The sequence below is a fragment of the Pan troglodytes genome, chromosome 5, assembly GCF_028858775.2.
Source record: "Pan troglodytes isolate AG18354 chromosome 5, NHGRI_mPanTro3-v2.0_pri, whole genome shotgun sequence".
In the NCBI taxonomy this organism is placed as follows: domain Eukaryota; kingdom Metazoa; phylum Chordata; class Mammalia; order Primates; family Hominidae; genus Pan; species Pan troglodytes.
In genome coordinates, this window is record NC_072403.2 from 80,583,768 (window position 1) to 80,608,159 (window position 24,392).

Consider the following 24,392-nt stretch of genomic DNA (forward strand, 5'->3'; position numbering starts at 1 on the left):
GCTCTCCTTCTAATTTACCAGTCTTCTGGCTTCAAACATTTCCTTTGCCATTTTCTCTTTGGTCTATATCACAGCTTGAGGAAACTAAGTGTCTTCTAATTCCAGGACACTAGGTCATTAGTAAAGATGAGACCTTGGTCATCTTTTTTCTTTGTCCATATCAAAGCTCTTATATGCATAGCTGATATATTTTTAACCTTTTACAACTATCTTGTAAAATCAACTTCTTGTCTGAATTGTTGATAAAAATTCAAGCTGGGCAATTATTGAGGCTAGCCTTTTAGTTACAAACATTTAAAATCCTCCATGGGTTACATTTAAACCTGTTAGTAAATATTCACATGCAGATTGTGAATAATTTCTTCCTCTCCATGTTTGCATTTTCCTTTTCTGAACATTGTCTGTTGATGAACCAAATTGTTTTTAAGAATAATTTATCCACTTTTTATCCATACCCAATAAAATATTGGAAATTGTCTAGAGACTTTGGAAAGGAAAATACAGATCCTTCCCTAACAACCCTCAGAAGGAACCAACCTTGCCACCACCTTGATTTGAATTTGTATCCTTCAGAACTGTGAGATGATAAATTTCTGTCTGTAAGCCACCTAGTTTGTTTTCCTTTGTTACTGCAGCCCTAGCAAACAATAAAATACAATTTGTGTGCATAAAAGAAAATAATGACCTAGAGAGATTAATTAACTCCTCCAGGGGAATACATCCAATGATATCAGAACTTCTTCTCAAACTCATTTATCTCTGATTGTGAAGGCCTTGCCCTTAACCACTGTACTACATTGAAGAAATGTAAATAGTTAATAAACACATGAAAATAAGTTAATCCTCACTAAATGATATTTTAAGAAATGATGGTTTGTCTTAATTTCATATCAATAGAAAACTATTTAAATACTAACTACTGCTTGGTAGATGGTTTATTAAATTGATCACTATCTCTTATTGTTATTTAGAGTAGAAATTAACACAGACTCATTTATGGCATTTGATAAGTTGGCAATATAAATATATGAAACTCCTTAGACATGTTTATCATTTTCACTCAGAAAGGACTTATTTTTAAATATCAGTAGAATTGGGTAAAAAATTTATCACTGCAATATGATTACTAGTACCAAAGTACTGAAAACATTCAAAATGATCACACATAGGGGAAGGTTTAAACAGATTATAGCACATTCATATGATGGAATTTTATGTGGCCATTAAAATGAAGATGTAGAAAAAAGTTTTTAAAGAAATACCAAATATATATATTTTTAAATGTTATTGGTAGAAAGTTTTAATTTTCATGAAAGAAGTGAGAAATATATAGTAAGATTTAACAGATGTTAAATTTTACAGTTTGAAATTTTCTAAATTGGGGAATAAGATTTTAAAAGTAATGTTTTAGGACAATTATTTGTTTATTATTTAGTCTCAAAGATTATTATATCAAAAAATAACACTCAACGGATAGCTTTAAGAACATTCACACCACTCTCCTTTTTTCTGTCCTCCTTTTCTAGTGGTAGACCCTATCTTGAAACTGTTATGTTTGTTTTCTGTGTTGTATATATAAAATAATTTTGAATTTTAGGATTACATAAATGGTTTCATACTCTAGTATCAGCTTTTCTATTCAATTGCTTTTAAGTTGAAATGCAAAATATATCACTTTAATGAAGCATTTAAATTTTCTTTTCCATTTAAGAAAGTATGTTACAAAATATATACAGGATGATACAACTGTGTACATATATTCTCATGTATTTATGCATAGGCAACAATATGAATAATTGTAAACAAAAATCTTATTTTGTTTAGTTCTGAATATTTTCCTCTTCAAAGTATGAACTGTTCATATTTTTTAAAAACAAACATTCCTTGTGAAATTATATATATACATATATATGTAATTTCTGTTCACAACTCTTAAGAATCTCATTCATAAATCAAGAAATATGCAACATGAAGAAATTATTCACCCATTACTATTCTGTAGAAGAAAGTGATGCCTAAATTTTAGTCTCCAAAATAAACTTTAATTTATAAGTTGAAGTGATTTAAACATATATGAAAACTGTATCACCATATATCATCATAATTTATTTGTGGAAATAAGTTAAAAATGGGACACATTAGTCCACTAAAGAAATAGTTATGAAGAGAAACAAAATGTTCAAGTAAATATAAGGAAGATATGGGCAAACCTAAAATGTAATGTATAGTTAAGAGAAAATGACATTAAACATCTGACTTTATTAATAAGATAGTAAAATGTTTCAAAAGTGTCAACCCATGAACAGAGACTTGGAATAAGAAAATAAAATGAGTTTAATTATCATGGTGTTTATTGAAATAAGATAGTGAGTTATCTGATAAATCCCAGAAACCTCTCATTTGTGTGGTAAAATGTAACACAGTGGCCTGAGAAGAGCCTGCAACAGCTCAAGGAGTCTAGACGGCAGCTTTTAGGGCACAGAGCACAGTGGTGCCCTGGAGGACAAGGACAGTTTTTTTGTTTGTTTGGAAGCTCAGTGTTGGGCCACATAGTTCTCTCTGACTGTATCTTCCATCAACTCCCCTTTTCCTTCAAACTTTCTTGTACCAAAAACACAGTAAGCAAATGTCTATCTAGCTCATGCCTTGGCACTTATTATCTCTACCATTTCAAATACCTCTGGCTTCAGATACAAGACTGATTGAATTCCTTATGGTGAAGCAGGTTCACTGTGCCCCAGTATCAATTCCAGAGGAGGACTGTAAACACCTCACCAATACCATGGACTGGTTTTAATTCATTTGTGTGAGTTCAGTGGAACAGCACTCATACAAACAAGTTAAGTGAAGCAACTTCTCACTCACAGAGAAGTAGTAGGGGACAGTAAAAGCCTAAGACTAATGGTCAGCTGTTCAGGAAGGCTGTCCAGGGCAGATGGAGTCTTTTCTGCATGTGTCTCACATTGTGCTGCAGGTGAGAGACCCTGAAAACATTCCTCGCTGGGTTTTACACCCCAGAGTACCTTATGCATTGGGCTAAATTGTTCTGGGGGTACAGGAACAGAGCTTGGGCTCTTCCAGCCACTTCCCCTTATCTCAGGATGTTGCATTCACAGCGTATTCTACAGTTATTCTACCAACTTCAAGGAAGAAAAAGGGTGGGGAGCCTGGTCAGCCAAGGTCACACAGAAACTGTCCTGCACTCACTACTTTGGGTCTCTTCTCAAAGACCACAGAGGCCTTTCTTGACCACTTGTAAAAAACAGCTGACCCCACCTTCTCCGTCACTCTCTACTCCTCTACGTGGGTTTATTCATAATCATAGCACTTAGCACCACATGGCATATGCATCTAGAGATCTGAGAACTTTTCTATTCTGTTCATTGCTGTGTCACAGGACCTAAAATAATGCTTGGAACATAATGGATGCTAAACAAATATTATCAAATCAGTGGGGAATGTATAGTGTATAATAAAGGGAATGGAATTCTAAGTTAGATTTCAATCTATTTGGAGCCTATACATCCCATGCTAAAGTGTCTCTTTTCCGAAAACAGGTATATTATTTCCTATTAAAACGTTGTATTTGGAATTTTTAATTATCTAGTAAAATAAAACAATTTAAAACATTTAAAATTTCGTATGTCTTCCAATGATCTCTAAACTATAAAAATGCATTTTGCATTTTATATTTTCAAGAGGATTTATAAATAGGACACATTTTTTCTAGTGTTAAATTACAAATTTATGAAAATATTAAATTAAGAATAATGTAGAGTCAGTGTTTATAAGAATTAGAATGTGGACAAAAACTAGCAAATGGACTGTAGTAACAGAAAAAGATGAATGACCTGGTTTACCTTCCTCAAAAGTAAATGCTATTTCAAATTATCTTATAAAAGACTTTATTATGGTATATTTTACAAATCAGTCTAAAGGACTTGTCAGCAGGAACAGGAATAATGAGTTTTCTTCAGATTACAATGAAAATATACCTAATGGAATTTACTATCTGAGGGGTCAAATAAACATAAGTTGTCAGGAGAGAAGGAAAAGGAAAGAAAGTCTCTTTGTACTATCTCTATCATGTCCATCTCAGACATTTGGCTAAAAGACAGAGTAACTTAGGCATATGTGGAACACTTGCTTGGTGATGAAATTAGGCTTCAGATTTCCAACAGTGTTGGATTCAGTGTGCTAGTTTCCAGCCTAATCTGCCTCCAAAATTTTCCATGTAAGGCTTTGTGGACCCTATAGCTTCTGTCACAACTACTTAACTCTGGCTTGTAGCTCCAAAACAGCCATAAATAACATATAAGTGACTGGGCATGGCTGTAATCTGCTACAGTTATTTACACAAATATGTTGCTGGTCAGATTTGGCCCAAGTTTGCTAATTCCTAATCTATAAACTGGGAATAATAATGCTGTTCTTGTTTGTTTGTTTGTTTGTGTTTCACAGAGTTGATATGTGATCAAATACATGTGAAACGACTACTTCATAAACTATAAATTGTGAAACTCTAACATGATGTTCATTAGTATAAATGATGTTGTAACCTTAGACTTCATTCCATGAGATATTTTTATGTTGAAACAATATTATGCTTCAGTACCATAGAAAATAACTTGACTTGCTTTCATGAGATCCCTGATTCTAAAATCTGTTCTATAATATCAGAATACAGAAATCTGGACTTCTAAATTTATCTTTGAGTAAAACTTTGATGCTTCAGTTATGAAGAGTATATGAAACAAACACATCACTGTATTTTATTTGGTTAATGAAAATCAATAAAAATGTAGGATTAAATTATAAGGAAAATAAAACTGATGACATAAAATTAATGATGTAAAGGATGACACACTTTTTTACTGTGCTACCTTCAGGAGATAGAATGTTCTGAAATGAATTTCCATCAAGTACTAAGAGAGGATGCTATCCGTTTAAATAGATTTTAATTCATTCTAAATTATAATTGAAATACAAAGCACACGAGATGTCCACATTAAAGAGTCATTGTTGAGCAAGATGGAGCTTGATGGCAGTTTTGCTGTCTGCTTGGGAATGCTGAGCAGAGACAATGGCATTTCTGCTAGAAAATCTGGGAGAGCACATTTTATGGACATCTCTGAGGAGCAATTAAACTAACTGAATTCAATTAAAAATTGGCTTTAAACCAAGAGGATATGAACTTAGCCAGGAGAATAGAGTGATGTATTAAAAAAAGATGAAAAACCCTAGACTTGGAGGCAAGATGTAGAGGATTGCACTGATTCTTTCAGATGCTATCTACAATAAGATTGTGTTATTGCTATAATAGCAAATCATTTTAATAAGCAAAGACCTTTAGGAATAATTTCCAGATCACTGCTTCAAGAGCTGAACTAAGGAGATGAGTATGAACGTAGCCAAAGTATTTAATTTTTGAAATGGCTTTTGCACCATTTAAGTTATTCTCTCTTTCTGGTTACAGTTTCTTTAACAGATGCTAGATATGCCTTAATCTTTCTATATAATACATAGAAAACTACCTATAGTTTTCTAAGTTAATTATTTTGATTCAGTTTAATACCATAATTAATGTTTTCCTTGTCTAACTGCTCTTTGTATTAGCCTTGTCAAGATACACATAGTATAAATATGCAGTTGACCTGTGATCAACACGGGTTTGAACTGTGCAGATCTGTTTATATGCAGATGTTTTTTCAATAAATATATCGAAAGAATTTTTGGAGATTTGTGACAATTTGAAAAAAACTCAGATGAACCATGCAGTCTAGAAATACCAAAAACAGTAAGAAAAACGTATGTCATTAATGCATAAAATATATGTAAATACTAGTCTATATGTTAATCAAGTGTGTATGTAATCTGTAAAGATTCTAGTCAACAGTAGGTTATATTAGTAGTTAAGATTTGGGGCATCAAAAGTAATGTATGGATTTTTCACTGCTCTTGTGTCAGTGCCCCTAACCTGCACATTGTTTAGGGGTCCAATTGTATAAGAAACAGTAATCTATGAAGACTATCCCCAGAAGACTGTCCTCCTATTATAAACATTTAGATGCATGAGTAACAAGAATTACAAATTATCTTCTTTTTATGTGAAATTTACTACTAAATAATGGTTTGGACATCTAAAACCATGAAATGGAGAGTGTGTGTTTCTTACTAGATATTTTTAATTTATCTATTAAATAAATGCTAATGCTTGAGTTTGAACATGTGGACCCAGTAGAAATGCTTGTTTCTAGGATGGTTAATAATAAACTATCTGGTTTCATATTATTTGTAAAAATATTATTAAAATAATATAAATAATTATTTGTTAGAATTAATTGCTAGATATATTAAAGAGATACTGTGTATAGAAAAATGGTGTTACCACCGTTTATTGCTAATTGTAGTAGCAATAAAATATATTACTCACTAATGTGAACCATGAATTGTGTTAGCATTTTAGTTGCATTTTTTTCACTTATACATCATAATAAGTTTAGGAAGTAGGTGGTATTATTATTTCCATTTTATATTTAAGGAAACTGACTATGATTGGCTGGGATGGTAATCAGTACTAATACTCCTTACGATTAATTCCACAACAACTGTCCAATGTGAGGACTATTTATCCCACTCCACCTTACTGTTGAAGAAATCAAGTTTCAATAAAAGTTAAAAACCTTAAATGAGTAAGTGGTAATACTACAAATTAAACCCAGGATTCTAATTTCAGAATTAACCCTCTTAGCCAAGATGATACGCAAAATATAATCAGCAATATCAATACCAATGTTGATATTGATTTATTTATGCAATATTTAAATTAATTATAGCTGGCACCATAACGTTTCTCAGGGAGGAAATAAATATCTTTGGAAAAATGCATTAGTGGGTTGCTTGGCAGTGTGATTTGATGACAGAGGTACAAGGATTACAAGAGAAGATAAAATAAATTTTTGCTCATTTTTCCTGGAGAAAATGGGAAGAAATTGGAGAAAAGAATATGGAAAAGAAAAAGGGCTATAATTAAAGAAAATTTTAGGAACATGAATGTCTAATGTGCAATGTCAAATTGTGTGTTGAGGGGTTTGTAATTTCCACAAGTATGAAATTGGGTTTTTTAAGCATTCTTATTAAGATATCAGGAGACATAGAGGACTCCTATTAATATCATCTCTATCTATCTATCTATCTATCTATCTATCTATCTATCTATCTATCTATCTATCATCATCATCTAGATAGAAATGGAATGCTTATGTTAAAAAGAAAGAGTAAATTAAAGTGTCAAATTTGTCAAATGGATGATATAGGAATTTGATCAAAATTTAGGTTTGTTAAACCTAGAATCTGGTTCCATTTCACATTCCAACAGACATGAGGAAAATATACAAGTTGGAAAGAAACCTCTTTTGATATATTATTCTAGATCTTATATGCTGTTCAGGTATCAACATCAATTTTCTTTACCTAACAGGAGAGCTGATCTGATTCTAAAATTTCTATTGAATTCTAATGGAATTTCACAATTTTTTATGAACTCCATGGGTATAGATGTGAGAATTTGATGTCTTTGCTACATAGTGATTATTTACAGAGACTCAGAAGAATAAGATGTATTTGTCCCACAACATGTATAATCTTCTCTCCCAAAGTTTCCAGTCCTGTTTTCTTTTTGCATTAAAGTAATTGACAGAATCCACAAATTTTAGGAAATGAAAATACTGGTAGTTGTAACAAATTAACTCTTACACATAATAACTGCCTAGAAAGAATGTTGCAATTTAGTAACACATAGTAATGATCCTAGAACACCACTTAACACATTTTGAAACTTCAGTGCCTAATAACAGCTATAGAGTTTAACCTTAAATTTTAATTTTTATGATCTAAGTTTTTAATGATTATTACAATCTGCTCTTTACTGTAAACACATGACAGAAATTTAATTTTCCAATTACTTGAGACTTACTACAGAAACACTCAATTATACTGCCAAAGTCATATGCTGTAAGTGTTTTTCAGAAGGTTAAAAGTAGTCTGACATTGGCTAGAAATGTTCACCTCAGAATAAAACTTTACATTCAATGCCTCTTTCAGCAAACTTTTAATCATGTAGATTGAAATAAACATGAAATTGTTATAGTTAACACATGTCTTGACTCCATTATTTTGCCACTCTTGAGAATTAAGGTGATTGCTATTAAATAATCAAGAATGAAAAGTAGGTTTACAGATTCCAGTACTACTTTCTCATTTCTGTGAGTACTTTGATATTTAATAGATATTTTGAGTTTATTATTTCTATTTTCACAGAAAGAAATCAAATTTTGAATTTAAAATTCTAACATTTTTCCTGAATTATGGGCTAATTTTTCATTACCCAAGTTTGATTAAATAAAATTCTTTGACATAATTCGGGATATATCTGAATGCTGGTTTTATATGTCACTTATAACTAGGCATTATATTCAGAAATAAGGACAGATTTGTGTTTTAAATGTTACTTGTAAAATCATAAATCAACCCTATCATATACATAATATCTTTGAAATGAATTTAAACGTGTTCAGAACTTACAGATAACCAGTCAGACTCCTGGTTATCTGTAAGTTCTGAAAAGTTCTCATAAAAGTTAGTACCTCAAGACAACTGCTTAATGCATATATATATATGCTCTTTTTAACTTTGCTGAGTGCTTGATATATTTGATAAGGCAAGTAGTCTCTAGGCTAAATAAAATGTAAGTAGACCATTGTTACTACGTGAAATATAGAACCATTTTCTTTCACTCCGCTCAGTGCTATCTCCAATATTTCAGATCAAAACTTTCCTTTGCCTTAAGAACAGGAGCTTTTCGTATTTGTCTTTACCTCCTCTGTGTTTAACCCAGAGTCATACAATATGCTTGTCAACAGCACTAATAGTTACCACTTCTTAAAGTTCCTTTGACTTCTGCCACTGTATTTGGCATTTCCTATGTTATTCTTAATCTTTATATTAATAATATAAAATAAGCAGTATTATCCTAATAATTCTTTTTAAAAAAAATACTAAAATTTGGTGTAAAATGATTTGTCCAAGTCTACAAAGTCATAGGAGGCTGGGTCAGAATTCAAACTTTGGTCTGTCTCAAAAGCGATACTGCTTCACTACTGTGTTTTGGTTGTCTTTGCACTGTGGGCCATGATAATCTCCTTTGAGATTTCACATATGGCATATGTGCTGCTGGAACAAAAGCATAACACATATTCTTCTTAAATGAATGCATTAATAACATTTTATTAGTTCTATGAATAGCTCTTTCACTTCCATGAAGTCCATTTATAATTTTAATTAATTAATTTCAAAGGAATTAGATTGCCTCCCTGAGTATTCAATTGTACCCATCAACACTCTCAGTGGTTATAAGATGTTTGATCAACTCTCTATCTGGGCCAAGATAAGACAAGGTAATCAGAGTGGCTTCATATCAATTGAAGGGTGCCTACTATAAGCAGTTCTAATGCAAGTCCCAGGAAATAATGCCTATATCTTAACAAATAAGAAAAGATAATACAGCATAAATTTGTTCAAGTAATCTAATATAATGATTAAAAAAAGTACTCCAGAGAAAAAAATAATTATCTCACTTAGGAATTTAAAGAAAAAATATATCAAATATAAATGGTTTTGAAAATGTGAAAAAGTAACAGACCATCAAAACCTGGATTCTCATGTCAACTTGGTCATTACCTCTCTGGGTAATCCTGGGCTGTTCACTCTTGGTGACTTGTGTCTCAGTTTCCTTATCTATAAACCAAGGACCTGAAAGCATATCATTTCTCAAACTTGTCTGATCATAGGAATCACATGTGGTTATAGTTAAAAATATAAGCCTAAAAAGCCTAAAGAATCAGAATCCTCATGGAAGGAAGTCAGGGTGTGCATATTTTAGTAAACACACCAGTTTACACTGATGATGGAACAAGTTAAAGAAACACAGCAGTAAATTGTTGCTATAGAATGATGGAGAGTGGATAAATGGAATGATTCATCATTGCCAATATTTGGGCTTAATTTAGATTATTTTTCCTAATTTATAAGTTAGTTTTGAAAAAATTGGCTTGGTATATATTTCGTTGTTACCAAGGGCCCTGAAATGAGGACAGCATGCAAAATGAAATTCTGATTCAAATTAAAATAGTTGCATGTGTGAAACATGAAATTCTTCCTGTTTTATGCCTCCAGTTATTCAGAAGGTAGCATTTGTTCAATGAGGATACTTCATTCGTAGCCTATGGGGAAACTGAATAAACTGATCTGGAGCTGCATTTTCTTATCTTAATGACAGATTAAAGTGAAGGATTTATTATTTCTAATTCAGTTTGATTCAAGAGAGGCACAAAGGGAAAAGGATTAATAAAATGCATGTTGAATCCCTTTGCCTTTCCTATAACAAAGATGTGAAGATGCATTCAGATAATTGATATCAAATTACCAGTTTGTTTTTCTTTTTAAGTCACTGAGTAATTGCTTTATAGTTAATGTCCTAAGGATTAAGATGTCACCTGAGTGTTATGCCTGCAATCCGGGCAGCATCAACTTCGCGATAATACTTAATGGGCTCTAGGACATAAAGAAATTTTTCAGATGTTAACATTGAAAGAGCCAATTAAGTAGGTCAGATGGCTTTAAAATAAAGAACTTTTTGAGGAGCTATTTACCAATTTTCCCCTTAGTAAAAGCAATTAAGATCATAGAAAGACAGTGTTAATATAGAAATGACAAATCTGCTTGAGATTTAATCTTCAATAGTAAAATCAAAGAAAAACCTACCATAAAATTGTCTTCTCCATAATTGAGACTGTCAAATTCTCCATAGTATTAAAAATTAGGCATATATAAAAAGGACTTTGGTAAACAAATTTCCCCCCAAAAGGCTTGAAATTTTTGATAAAAAATTTTATCTTAGGCCAGGCACGGTCGCTCATGCCTGTATTCCCAGCAATTTGGAAGGCCAAGGCAGGTGGATCACGAGGTCAGGAGTTCAAGCCCAGCCTGGCCAAGATAGTGAAGCCCCGTCTCTACAAAATACAAAAATTAGCCAGGCGTGTTGGCGGGCACCTGTAATCCCAGCTACCCAGGAGGCTGAGGCAGAGAATTGCTTGAACCTGGGAGGCGGAGGTTGCAGTGAGCCGAGATCACTCCACTGCACTCCATCCTGGCCCACAGGGTAAGACTGTCTCAGAAAAACAACAACAACAACAACAACAACAACTTCAAGAAATTTTGTTTAAATATTAAAAGAAAATAAATTGCTGAAAATGCATAATATATATAAATCTTGTTAATTATGATGAAAATAATACAAGTCAGTCATTTGTATCAGTAGAAACCCTTATTCTAAGTTTTTTTTAAAAAGGATATTAGAACGAGAGAAAGAAGCCCACATAAAGAAGGATAAAACAAGTAAAAAATTTCAAATGTGTAAAAATAACAGGAAGTGTGAAAAAAGTTCTGCCTTCATGGCACAGAATGTTTAATGATATAAGAAAACAGGAGGAAACATAACTCAGTTCCTGCTTTGATTCCATCTTCAATCAAAAAAGAATTATTTTTCACTTTGTAAGCATGGACCAACAATGTTTAAAAGTAAAATAATACCCGAGAAATCAAGAAAATGAAAGAATCCTTAGGTATGTTATCATTTTTTCAAATGTCCTGGTCTAGAAAAATTACATCACAGTATACTTAAAGAAAGTATAAGTGTTCTTATTAAAGTATTTCCAACTACGTTTGAAAAATCTTGGAAAATAGGTGGACACAGGAAAAAATAGTAGTAGGTGATAAATACGGGCTTTATTTTAAATGGGAAAAGGGGCTGAATTCTAGAAATCGTGCTGTATTAAATTTAATAAACTTTAAATTTAATAGTGGTCTCTGTAAAAATTATGGAATATGTTACAGAATAGGTGGTTTGTGAATTTATAGAAAACAAAATGGGGATAAATAGAAACCAGCCTGGCTATACTAAGAAATAATACTATTAATCTAACAACTACTGCTAGGGATGTCACAGAGCAGAATGTTGTAAGCATAGTACATATGCTTCTTCTTCTTACAAGGTATTTGAAATAATCTCTCATGTTCCTGAAGAAAGGAAAGATAAATATGGATTGTTTGGTTAAATAACATTCTATAACAACTAAAAGGATCTCAATTAGTGAGCTAGAAAAACAATATTTATCAAGTGCTGTCCAAAGGCTGATATTATGGGATAAGATAATATTCCTGCCCTCTAGAAGTTTGCATTATAATGGAGAAATGTTTCTAGTTGTATGTCACTGACACTATGTTGAAACAGTGGCCACTGACTTGGAAATCACTTCAGATATGCAGATGTCATTGATTATGGAATAATACCTAACATATTGAATGATAGAATCCAGCAAGAAGATGTCAATGAACAGAGTGTACACCACATATCACACATTCTTTAATATTCCTTTCATTGAGAATGGTGACTACATTAAGAACTAGCGATTTTTCAGCTCTCTCCCTCCCAGCCCAGCCCCCCTCCACCAGCACCTTGAAGCTGAACAAGCTTAGTGACTGTTTGACTAAGAATAATGTCAGATATGAATCTGTACCAATTTACAGACCTAGGTCTTAAGACACTGACAGATTTCTTTTCCTACATTTTCGAACACTGACTTATGAAAGACAGCTGCAATGCTGTGTGGAAGAGCAAGCAGCCCTATAGAATGGCCTGTGTAAAGAGGTACTACATCCCCTGTGTTACGGCTCCTACTGAGCCCCCAGCCAATAGCTAGTGCCAAATGCCAGTCACAGGTGGAGCTATCTTGGACATGGACCCTTCACACCCAGTTTATTCAAGATGACCCTGAAAGACAGCGTCAAAAGACAAGCTATTCCAACAGAAAAGGACTCCCCAGATTGCATATTTGTGAGACAAATAAATTGTTATTTTCTGTCGCCATGTTTTGTGTGTGTCTCTCTGTGTGTGTCTCTCTCTCCCTTCTCTCTCTCTCGCACACTGTCTCTCAAGCACACACACACACACATTTAAGATCACAAATTCAATTGTATAAAGTAATAAACACTTAATTCTAAATATAAATAAATATCTAGATCAACGTATTTTAACTAACTGTCACTTGAATATGAACCAGCAGTGCATACAGCAGATTCACTAACAGAGACTCTTATCCAGATCCAGTCGTTCTCCTTATACCTAACCATTGACACATTCTATTAATTTTGCCTCCAAAGGTCTCTTGGACACTTCTCTTCTTCATCCATACTGATGCCACCATTTTCACTTATGTAACAGTTTCCTGACTTGAATCTTCACATTCACTCTTACCTCTCTCAAATCGCTCCTCTGACTGAAATGAAAATTAGTTGTTAAAATGTGTAAATCTGAGTTAGTCTCTGTTTACAATCCTTTCAATCATATTATTATTATTACAAAGACTCACTGATTTTTTTTTTTCCCCTGAGATGTAGTTTTGCTCTTGTCGCCCATGCTGGCATGCAATGGCGCAATCTCAGCTCACTGCAACCTCCGCCTCCAGAGTACAAGTGATTCTCCTGCCTCAGCCTCCCGAGTAGCTGGGATTACAGGTGCCCACCACCAAGACCAGCTGATTTTTTATATTTTTAGTAGAGACGGCGTTTCACCATGTTGGCCAGGCTGGTCTCGAACTCCTGACATCAGGTGATTCACCTGCCTCAGCCTCCCAAAGTGCTAGGATTACAGGCGTGAGCCACCGTGCCCAGCCAAGACTCACTGATTTTTATCCTAATATTTAGCAAACAATTTATCAGAAATGTTATCAATTGTCACTGACCTCTTTGTCCTTTTTATTCCCTCACCTTAACTTTCTTTACCTAGAATGTGTTCCACTTCCTTCTGCCTCAATTTTTTTGTACGCTCTGTTCCCTTTGATGAGCATGACTAAATTTCGTTAGTATCCTTCGAATTGCTGGTCAACCGTTACGTATTCAGGTAAATAAATGTTCTCTGCCCTTCCATACTAGGTCATCCCCTCTGTTCCCACAAACAGACTCCACACCTCTCACAACTTCCTTTGTCTCTTCTCTGAGACATTTGACACACTTGCCATTAATAATTATCTGGTGGCTTGCTGTTCATTGGCTCTCACTACAAATACAAGGCATTCATCAGAAGGGCAGGGACTCTGTGTTGTCATTTCAGTTTCCCAAACACCTTACAACTATCTTATATGGTGTAAGTGCTTATTAATTATGTGTTAAATATGTAAATGATCAGTTGACTTCAGGGATTTGAAAGCCTTATTCTCCTCATATGAGACATTCATCATTATAAATTCAGTTTGGCTACATAGATGCTCCCTGTTTATTTCTCTGGATTGAAGAAATAAGGGTATTACAACCATGCTGAGCAGCTGAAATCTGGAGTATTTTGTTTAATTGTGGCATCAAAGAACTGTGACAAGCTAAGATCAATTGAAAACAGTCATAAAGATGAAAAGTCTGGAGACCATCTCACCTGAGAAATTTCTCAGGAAATCAGGAATTTGGTACAGGGAAGAGAGAACTCTAGCTGAGTTGTTATGCAGGAATACGTGAGCTGTTGGAATAGATATTTCTCCAATGGACATAACTAATACCCATATATAAGATTTACCATGTTGTTCAACCCATTTATTCACTAAAGACCTAGGAAGCACTCACCATGTGTCTTGCACTACTTTAGGCAGGAGTTTGTAATGATGGAGCTAACACACTCATAAAAAACAAAAAGATGAAGACCAATTAAATAAAAATTGGTAACTAGTATAAAACAGATAGGCCCCAGTGTGTGATGTTACCATCCCTGTGTCCATGTGTTCTCCTTGTTCAACTCCCACTTATGAGTGAGAACATGCACACGTATATATCTATGTAACAAACCTGCACATTTGCACATGTATCCCAGAACTTAAAGTATATACCTGAGTAAAAAAACAAAACAAAACAGATAAGTACCTTGAAAGAGAACACAAGGAGAGATCACCATAGATAGGGTGGTTAAAAAAAAAATTTAAAAGCTCCAAAAAGGGAATTTTCCAGATGAAATCTGAGGCATGAGAAGCGGGCAGGTCAGGCCTATAAAGTTTCTCCTAGCAGTAGAAAAAGGGAAGTGTATTCCAGGTAGAATAATTCTGACATTGGAAGATTGTAAGGAGATAAAAATGTAGCGTCCTCGTGACTTAGAAAAAGGTGAATGTAGCTTGGGCATTATATGTAAGCAGAAGTGTGACACAAGATGAAGTTAGAGAGAGGAGCGAGAATCAGATGAGGTAGGGCACAGTCGGTCACAATTAAAAGTTTGGATTTTATTATTTGTGCTACGTGAGAAGTACCTGGAATTAAAATGTTTTTCCATTTGATTTTAAAGGGATACGTTTTTGAAGTATAACTTATTAGAGATAGATTAACAAAGAATATTGAATGCCAGGTAGAATAGACTAAGCAAAAACTACGTACTTCACACACACACGCAAAAGATAACAGTGAAAAAAGAAACAACTGGTTAGGTTTGAGATCTATGTATTGCAGTTATATCATGAGCTGAATTGTGCCCATCTCTGCACACCCCAACCCCATTTGAAGAGGCAGCAAGATGGCAGCCATGTGCAAGCCAGAGAAAGTGGCCCCAGAGGAACCAATCCAATATGGACCTTGATTTTAGACATCTAGCCTCCAAAACTGAAAAAAAAATAAATTTCTGTTGCTTAAACCACCCACATTATGGAATTTTATTATGGCAGCCCTAGGAAACTTCTACAAAGTGGAACAGGCACTATTTGTCAAGGGATTAGATGTAGAGTGATAGAAAATTAGCAGCAGGTATCATTCCCATGTTTGCCAATGGAATAACTAGGTGGATAGGGATGCCATTTCCTGAAACAGAAAGACTGAGGGAAGAGCACATTTCTTTGGAGTAATCAGGAATTTTTCTTCAATTACCCCAAATCTGAGATGACTGTGAGGCATATTTAGTAGAGATATAAATCACAGCAGCTGATTATTTAAAAATCTAGAGCTCAGAGGAGATATCCTTGTTAAAGGAATATACATGGGGTGTCTATTCATATATGTGTATGCATGTATGTACATATACATACTCATTAGGGAGTGGATTATTCACTCCCTATTATTCAATATTAGGGAGTGGATTAGATTACCGAAGGGGAGGTGGTAGAGAAATAAGGGAAGTACATCCAACACTTATCTCTAAAGCAGTCAGCATTTCAAGTTAATGTGGAAGAAGAACAAGCAAAAGACACTGAGAAGTGTCTCAGTGTCTTCACAGTGATCAGTGATGTAAAAGTACATCTGGGAGAGTATGATAAAACAGAAACGAAAATAGATGGTTTCCAAAAGGAGGGCATTGCATTTAAAATGCTGCTGAAAGTTAGAGTAAGATGAGGAAAACATTTATCCCTTTAACTTGGCATCATGAAGGTCTTTAGTGATTTTTGACAAGATTTTTTTTCAGTGGAATTGTGGGGGTGGAAGCCAGAATGGATTGAGTTGAGAAATGAGAGGGAGTCAGGAAGTGAACTGAATGTGATTGCTTTTTAAAAAAAGATTCATTATGAAGTGTATCTGAGAAACAGGTTGTTGATCAGAAGTTTTTAGACAAGTAGTATTGCTATAAAATATGTATGCTGATGGAAGTGGTCCAGGAGAGAGGGAGAGATTATTGGTGTGAGAGCCAATAGAAGTAATATGCAAGTTACTTGTGGAGGGGATGGCTCTTAGATAAGAGCAGTATCTCCCTGGAGATAGGAAGACAGGAGAAAATGGGTGAAGGTACAATCAGTTTAATGAATATAAGGTATTTTCCATCTAATCACATCTGTTTTATAAATAATGAATGAAGAAAGGTTATCACTTATCATTCAAGAGTTGAGGAGAAGCATTTTTAATGATCAAAGAAAAGTTACAAAATATTCATAGGGTGTAATAAGAGAGGGAGCTTATAAGTAACAGTCTGTGTGGTGAGATCATGAGAACCTGGTGACTATAACTTTACAGGGACAGCTAACTGCCTGAGGGTGTGAATTTCTTCAGTAATGCTCTGCTGCATGGGTCCTGGATCAGGAAGGGCAGTTGTTCATCACAGTAAACGTGGTGATCTACCAGAAAAATGTTAAATAGCTGAAGATTGTTGTAAGTAAATTTTTATAACAATGGGCGTGGAATCCATGGGATATACATTAGTTACCTATATTTGCATAACAAATTATCCCCAAATTTAGCAGTTGGAAGCCACAAACATTCCTGATCTATAGTGTCTGTAGGTCAGGAATCCAGAAGCAGCTTAGCTGCTTGATTCTGGCTCAAGCCTGTCATGAAGTGGCAACCAAGATGTTGGCTGGGCTGCAGTCCTCTCAAGACTTGAATGAGGAAGCTTCCACTTCTGAGCTCACTCATGTGTCTTTTGACAGGCCTCAGAAGGCCAAACTCACATGGACTTCTCTATTTAGGGCTGTATGACAACATGGCACCTGGCTTACTGGCAAACAAATGCTCTAAGGAAGAGTAAAGGAGCTCCCAAGATGGAAAACACAGTCATTTTATATCTTAACATCCCATTGCTACTACCATATTCTGTTTGATAAAAGCAAATTTCTAAATCTAGCCCACATTCAAGAGAGAGACAATTACACAAGGACACACATATCAGGAAGTAGGGATCATTTGGGTCCATGTTAGAGGCTGCTTACCACAGGGTATAAGGAGGAAAGTGAAGATAAGAGCAGAAATTGGTGGGAATCACTAATAATAAAAAAAAGACCTGAATTTTGTGAAAGACTTGATTCCATGTGGTTACTTAGGAGGTGAGTTTATAAAAGCAGAAGGTTGTAATTGGAGAATTGAAACATTAAATTTTAAATACTGGAAGCAGTTTAGTCACTGGTTAGACTTTTTAGTTAAAGACCATAGGGAACCTAGAACTAGAAATACCATTTGACCCAGCCATCCCATTACTGGGTATATACCCAAAGGACTATAAATCATGCTGCTATAAAGACACATGCACACGTATGTTTATTGCAGCACTATTCACAATAGCAAAGACTTGGAACCAACCCAAATGTCCAACAATGATAGACTGGATTAAGAAAATGTGGCACATATACACCATGGAATACTATGCAGCCATAAAAAAGGATGAGTTCATGTCCTTTGTATGGACATGGATGAAATTGGAAATCATCATTCTCAGTAAACTACCACAAGAACAAAAAACCAAACACCGCATATTCTCACTCATAGGTGGGAATTGAACAATGAGAACACATGGACACAGGAAGGGGAACATCACACTCTGGGGCCTGTTATGGGGTGGGGGGAGGGGGGAGGGATAGCATTAGGAGATATACCTAATGCTAGATGACGAGTTAGTGGGTGCAGAACACCAGCATGGCACATGTAAACACATGTAACTAACCTGCACATTGTGCACATGTACCCTAAAACTTAAAGTATAATAATTAAAAAAAATAAAAGGAAATACACATATGCAAAAATAAAACATAAAAAAAAAGACCATAGGGAAATGTGGATGAACTAGTAGGGAAACACACAGACACACACACACAGAAATAGAATGGAGAAGCTAGTGTGTCAGGATAAGACATCTGCATGGGAGCTGAAGTCATGAGAAGAGGAATGGAAGTCAGGTAGACAGGAAAACTGCCAGCCAGCAGCTAAAAGATTCCATGAATGGAAACTATAACCTGGAGGAAGAGGTAAAGCTGCAAAGGCAGATGCCTTGATCTCTACAGAAAGGTGAGCATGAAACTGAAATAAGGAGTACATATTTGAAACCAAAGGGGAGATTAAGGATACTGATTCTGCCACTGACCCATTTAATCAGGGTATGGAAGCAGCAGACACATAAATTGCATCTGTTTGACACTGTTGGAAGAGATGCCATGTCTTCATAAAAGAGCAGGCTTCAGTCAAGGAAGTGGGTAGAGAATATTCTTCCTCTTGTTTGTTGGTATAAAAAAGCATGGAGATCCAGAAGGCAAAATGAGAGAATCTGCCAGGAAGAGAAATGGTAGAGATAAGTGGATCAGAATTGGTAGAAACAGGACTGAACATGAATAAATGTTCAGAAATAATAGGTAGTCCATAGACTTCAATACCTGGTGTTGATAAAGCTCAGCAGATGTGCTGTTCCTGGCAGCTTTAGTTATTGTCATCATTAATGATAAAGTGGGACTTCTGTCAAAGAAAAAAATTATCAGAGTGGGAGAGGAATAAAAATGGAAAGGACTGTCTGTACCTCAGAAGATGATAGCAAGGGAGAAAGGCAAAGCTAGTAAAACTATGGAGGTTTTCAAAATTGTGATAGAATAGAGAGGCATTTCCAACCTGTGAGTGGGAAAATTGTGATTCTTTCTAGTCTAGGATTTAATTGCATTTTTCTCTCACTGCTTCCATTTCTTGTGAGACACCTTCTGTTATTTAGACTATGTCAGGAAGAGCCTTAGACATTATTCAATCAAGCTCTTTTCTGTGAGATAACTGAAGTCCAGAGAATTCATAGCTTCTTGTCCTTAATGAGGTATATACTTAGTGTCAGTTTCGTGAGTAAAAATGAAGAATCTTGATTTCTAGTATAATTGAAATTTCAGGGATTAAAGATAATGGTGTAAGTATAGTAACTTTATATGAGAAAATAACTAGCTGAAAAAGGTCAAATTTGGGGGTGAATGTATGTTCGATTGCAAACCCATATATTGAGGTTTTAAAGTCCATATTTTCCAAGATACTTCTACAGCACACAAATATGACATTATGTGTTACCTACTTACAGCATTTCCTTAATATCACCAATGAAATCTTGAAAATTGATGGCCAAAAGTATTTACCGACTTTTTTTTAACTTGTATCATTGTATAGGGAAATAATGATAAAAAAATGGAAACCTGATGCAACTGGGATTTTTGTAACCTTGACTTTGCCTAGCATGGAATAGGACTACACTTGAACTAACCCAGGATAGCTGTTCTATGACATCTCCCTTAACCCCAAGTCTATCCCTTTATTTTTAAATACTTCAATGTACTTTCTATTCTGGGATGTCCAAGTAGAAAATGACCAATTTGTTTTTTACATAGAGACTAGAGGATATACAGCTTGGTTTCTGAGAGACTTCCTTTTTTAATAATAATAAAATAATGATAATAAACAGGAGGAGACAGAGGAGAAGTTGTTTCACTTTATAGTAAATATGCTAATTTTAAGGATAAGTTCTCATAACAATGTAATCTTGTAATATTTTGATCATTTAATTAACATTCCAAAGCTTTGTGTATGTGTATATATATGTGTGTGTATATATATGTACATATATGTGTACATATATATGTGTACATATATGTGTACATATATATGTGTATATATATGTGTGTATATATATGTGTGCATATATATGGGAGATACTAAATACTAAATACTAAAAACTAAATACTAATACTAAATACTAAAAAATTAAGGCATATTTAACAAGAAATAACCTACAAACCTATCCATGCTTCTTAAAGCCTTACTGAAAATAACAAGTCACAGAGTTTAGAATGTGGTAATACAGTAATATCAGAAAAACTATGACAGAAAGAAGGAAAGAGAAAACACTTTCTAAAATTGAGTAAACATATTCTAGAAACATTCTTATTTGAGTATGAGAATTCTGCAAATGATACTGAATTTTAAGCAATGATCCTGGATTATAGGATTATTCTCAAAGTGGAGGGACTAAACTTAGCACATACAGACAAAAAGATGAAACATAGAAATAAATCACACTTATAAACTCATCATTCCAAAGTAATCTTAATAAAATAATAACAGGAGAGATAAATTTGAAAGGTTTTAATATTAGATACCTGGGTAAATTTAAAATGCCATACCAGACTATATTTTGATGTGCTAACACTGACCTCTCAATAGTTCTTCTGTAAATCATCAAGGAAACTTATGTAATAATCAATTTATACAATTAATCTGGTAGTTTTGGAATTAAATGCATTACTTTATAAAAGAGAAATACAAAGCAATGTAGTGAAACTTCCCAAGCAAATATATGTGTATCAACTGAAATACACATATACATATCATATACATATATATACACACACACATATGTGTATGTGTACTTACAAATAATGTGTGCATACATATACATATGTATGTATAAAATATGTGTATGTGTTTATATATGTAAACATAAATACAGACATAGACTTGTGAAAGAGACCAATGAAAGCAGATAATTATAATTTGAAATGGTGATTTTAATATGTATTCAGTCATAAAAGTGGACCAACATCAATAGAAAGGAAAGGACAGAGAGCTGAGGGTGTGTAAACTGCTGCTCTCTTTTTGCTGTTGGGTCAACATGTCAGTAATGCTTTCATATGGAGCATCTTGCAGACATGAAACAAGGTGGTTCCTCCTTGCTTTGCCTTTGGATTGTGCTGTTGTTAGTGTCCAGAGACCAGACTGTCCATATAGGGTTCTTTTTGTGATTCTTTATTATAATCCCCTGAGGAAGTCAGACGAGCCTGGGGTTACTAGAGACAGTGTCTTGCTTGGCGTAGTTATCATCCACAAATCATCTGCTATAAATATATCTCAGCAGGATCATCATCAGGCCAGCTCAGTAGCCTGCAATTTATGAAGGTTATGAGAAACAATGTGAAGGGTGAAGCGCTTTATTAAGGGTGGCTTTCTTTTCTGACCCTGCCCTGACTTCTACTTGAATATAAATGATCCTGGGAGTAAGTGATCCTTTCCATTTAGGATTTAGGCTTTTAAATTGTCCCTTTCAGCTGTTATTCTTATGCCACTGTGTCATGACTTTAAGAATTTCTAAGAAACATCAAAATCACAGTGTTACAAGATAATATGAGAAATCACTAGATGCAAAATAGAGGTATAACCGAACCTCACATTACATTCTTTCCTTTTTATGTATAAACCATCCAAAGCATTTTTTCCTCCGTTTTTATTCCACATCTGTCATGCTTCTTTTTCCTCTGGATAAAGTAACAGAACTGACCAAATTGCCTTGCAAAAATCATAATTACGATCTCTAGGGAAGTTGAAATAAATAAAGCTTTTCTCCTTTGTGTTGCTCAATGTTCTTTGTTTTTAAAAGAAAATGTGTTGCTTAAACGGTGTTTCAAAATTTGTTCTGGACATAAACCCTAATTATTTCCTTTTAACATTTCCTTAAATGAATAAAAAATATTGTAAAGAACCAAAATGACACAAAACCAAAATGCCACCCAGGCTGCTCTCTTGCCGGTGATTTGTTACTGGGAAAATAGTTAAAGCCTGCTGGGGAATTATTAACTGTTTCCCTTACAGTGTTTATCCCAGGCACTCGTTTAAGACGGGAAAGCCTTGAAGAGGGTCACTCTATTAATATGCATTAAGAAGTAAAGGACCAATTTTAATATTTCAAACAACTCCAGTGGATAACAGACCATAAACTTCCTGTTTTCACTATCAATCTCTTTTAAAATGGTGTTCTTGGCTATCCATAATCGCCCCAGGGGAGAGAAACAAGCGGAGGAAAAAAATGCAAGAGTGAGGGGAACAAATGATGGAAAATTGCTTTATTCAACTTCACCTGCCGCTCGAGAAACTCACCCTTACGAAGATTCCAGCACTTTATATGAATTACCCATTATGGTTTCCTCCCACCACATCACTGCACTATTTTAGCACTTGTTTTGCAAACCACCAACTGCGTTTACAAGTAGAAACATAATCAGGAGGCGAATGACCTTTTGTAGCATGTATCTGAAGCTGGTTTATCAGACACTTCGTCAGCCAACTGTCCAGGAGGCAAAATGACTATCTATGATGATAGATAGACAGACAGATAGATAGTTAGATTAAAAGGTGGGGAAACATCCCTTTTCCCTTTCTATATAATCTGTTTTTTTCTCTTCACCCCTTTTCTCGCTTCTTCCCACCCCGTCCCCAAACCTGTTACTAGGGAAACTTGAAAAAGAATCAGATACATTAAGACTACAAAACGAAACAAAAGTTTAGACCCCGAAACCATGATTCCATTGCCAAGCAGAAAGCAATGCAAGAGCCCAACGTCGGTCGCCGCACCGCGATCCTGACAAAGCCTGTATGGAGCCAGAAAAAATAAGATGTTAATTGCAGCCTCGCAGAGAAAAAAATACTATTGTTCCAGCCAGAGACACTCAGCAGCTCGGTAGCTGGGATGTGCCCCCTCCGCTGCGGACTGGATCAGTTCTGAATCCCGGTACTGAAATGACAGCTCTCTGGCTGCGACAGGTCTGCGCTGAAAGAAAGAGAAAGACGATCAAGTCCAGCATTCACTTCCCACCCTTCAGAGTCGCCTTCCCATCCTCCGCACCCCCCTGCCTCGCCTCCCAGTGAGTTTCTCTTACAGTTGGTCGCCGCCAGCCCCAGCGGTGGGAACTGAGGATGCAAAAACCTCCCAGACGCAGAAAATACCGCTTTCGGGACGTGCTTGGGTTTGAGTAGCCGTGACGTGCAGGCGCACCGCGGCCCTGGCTGGAGCTCCGTGGAGCCCCCCTCCCGCCAGTCTCTCCCCCGCCCTCCCGCCGGGACTCCCTCCTCTCCCACCCCGCGGCTCCCTTCGCCTTCTCTCTCACACACCCGCCCGCGCCCCCGGCAGGCAGAACTCCAGGAAGTCGCAGCGGCCGCGCCGCGCGAGCCGAGCCTCTGGCGGGCGGCGGGGCGCACCGCAGCTGTGCATAAGAGGGGCGCGCGGCACCCGGGACGCGCGCGCACACGAGCACGCGGGAGGCCGCCGCGCGGACGCGCTCCCGGGACACGCGCACCCCCCGCGCGCGCGCCGAAGGGAGAGCGAGCACCGCGCGCCGGCGAGCACCGCGCGCCGGCGCGCACACCCGAGACAGAGCTTTACTATCTCGCTCCCTCTCGCGCCTCCCTCCTCGCTGGGCATTCAAACAGCTTTCCGACATCACCAGCCAAGGATTTTTTCCCCCCTCTCCTTAGTCGCCGTCCGTCCATCAGTACCTGCAGGGGGGAGGAGGAGGAGGGAGGAAAGCGGAAAGAGGAAAAAGCATAAGCCTGAGCCTTCCGATCCGACCACGAATACTCCTGTAATAAACCCACCGCCCCAACAAATCTGCCATAGCAGCCGCCGCCGCCGCCGGTCACTTCTCGTCTCAGCGCTTTCTTTGCTTCTTGGTTTGTTGGGGGTAGCTTTTATGAAACAAATCTTTGCTCTTAAGCCACTTACATTTTGGGGGGTTCCTTAGAGTCTCCCTTGGGGGGGCTTCTCCCTCCCTTTA

General features: G+C 35.9%; 1 long non-coding RNA gene across 6 annotated transcripts; it reads right to left on the reverse strand.

Annotated features, from left to right (window-relative positions):
* Nucleotides 1-1,386: 1,386 nt before the first annotated feature.
* Nucleotides 1,387-23,819, reverse strand: LOC104006877 (uncharacterized). Of its 6 annotated transcripts, none has more exons than XR_008548562.2 (4): nucleotides 23,499-23,818; nucleotides 22,857-23,389; nucleotides 19,203-21,729; nucleotides 1,387-19,096 (listed from the first exon to the last, which is right to left on the reverse strand). It is a non-coding gene; the product is annotated as an uncharacterized LOC104006877 (long non-coding RNA). The 6 variants fall into 6 exon arrangements; XR_008548563.2 differs by having other exon boundaries at nucleotides 1,387-17,180; nucleotides 18,917-19,096; nucleotides 22,857-23,818; XR_008548561.2 differs by having other exon boundaries at nucleotides 1,387-17,202; nucleotides 18,901-19,096; nucleotides 22,857-23,818.
* Nucleotides 23,820-24,392: the final 573 nt, after the last annotated feature.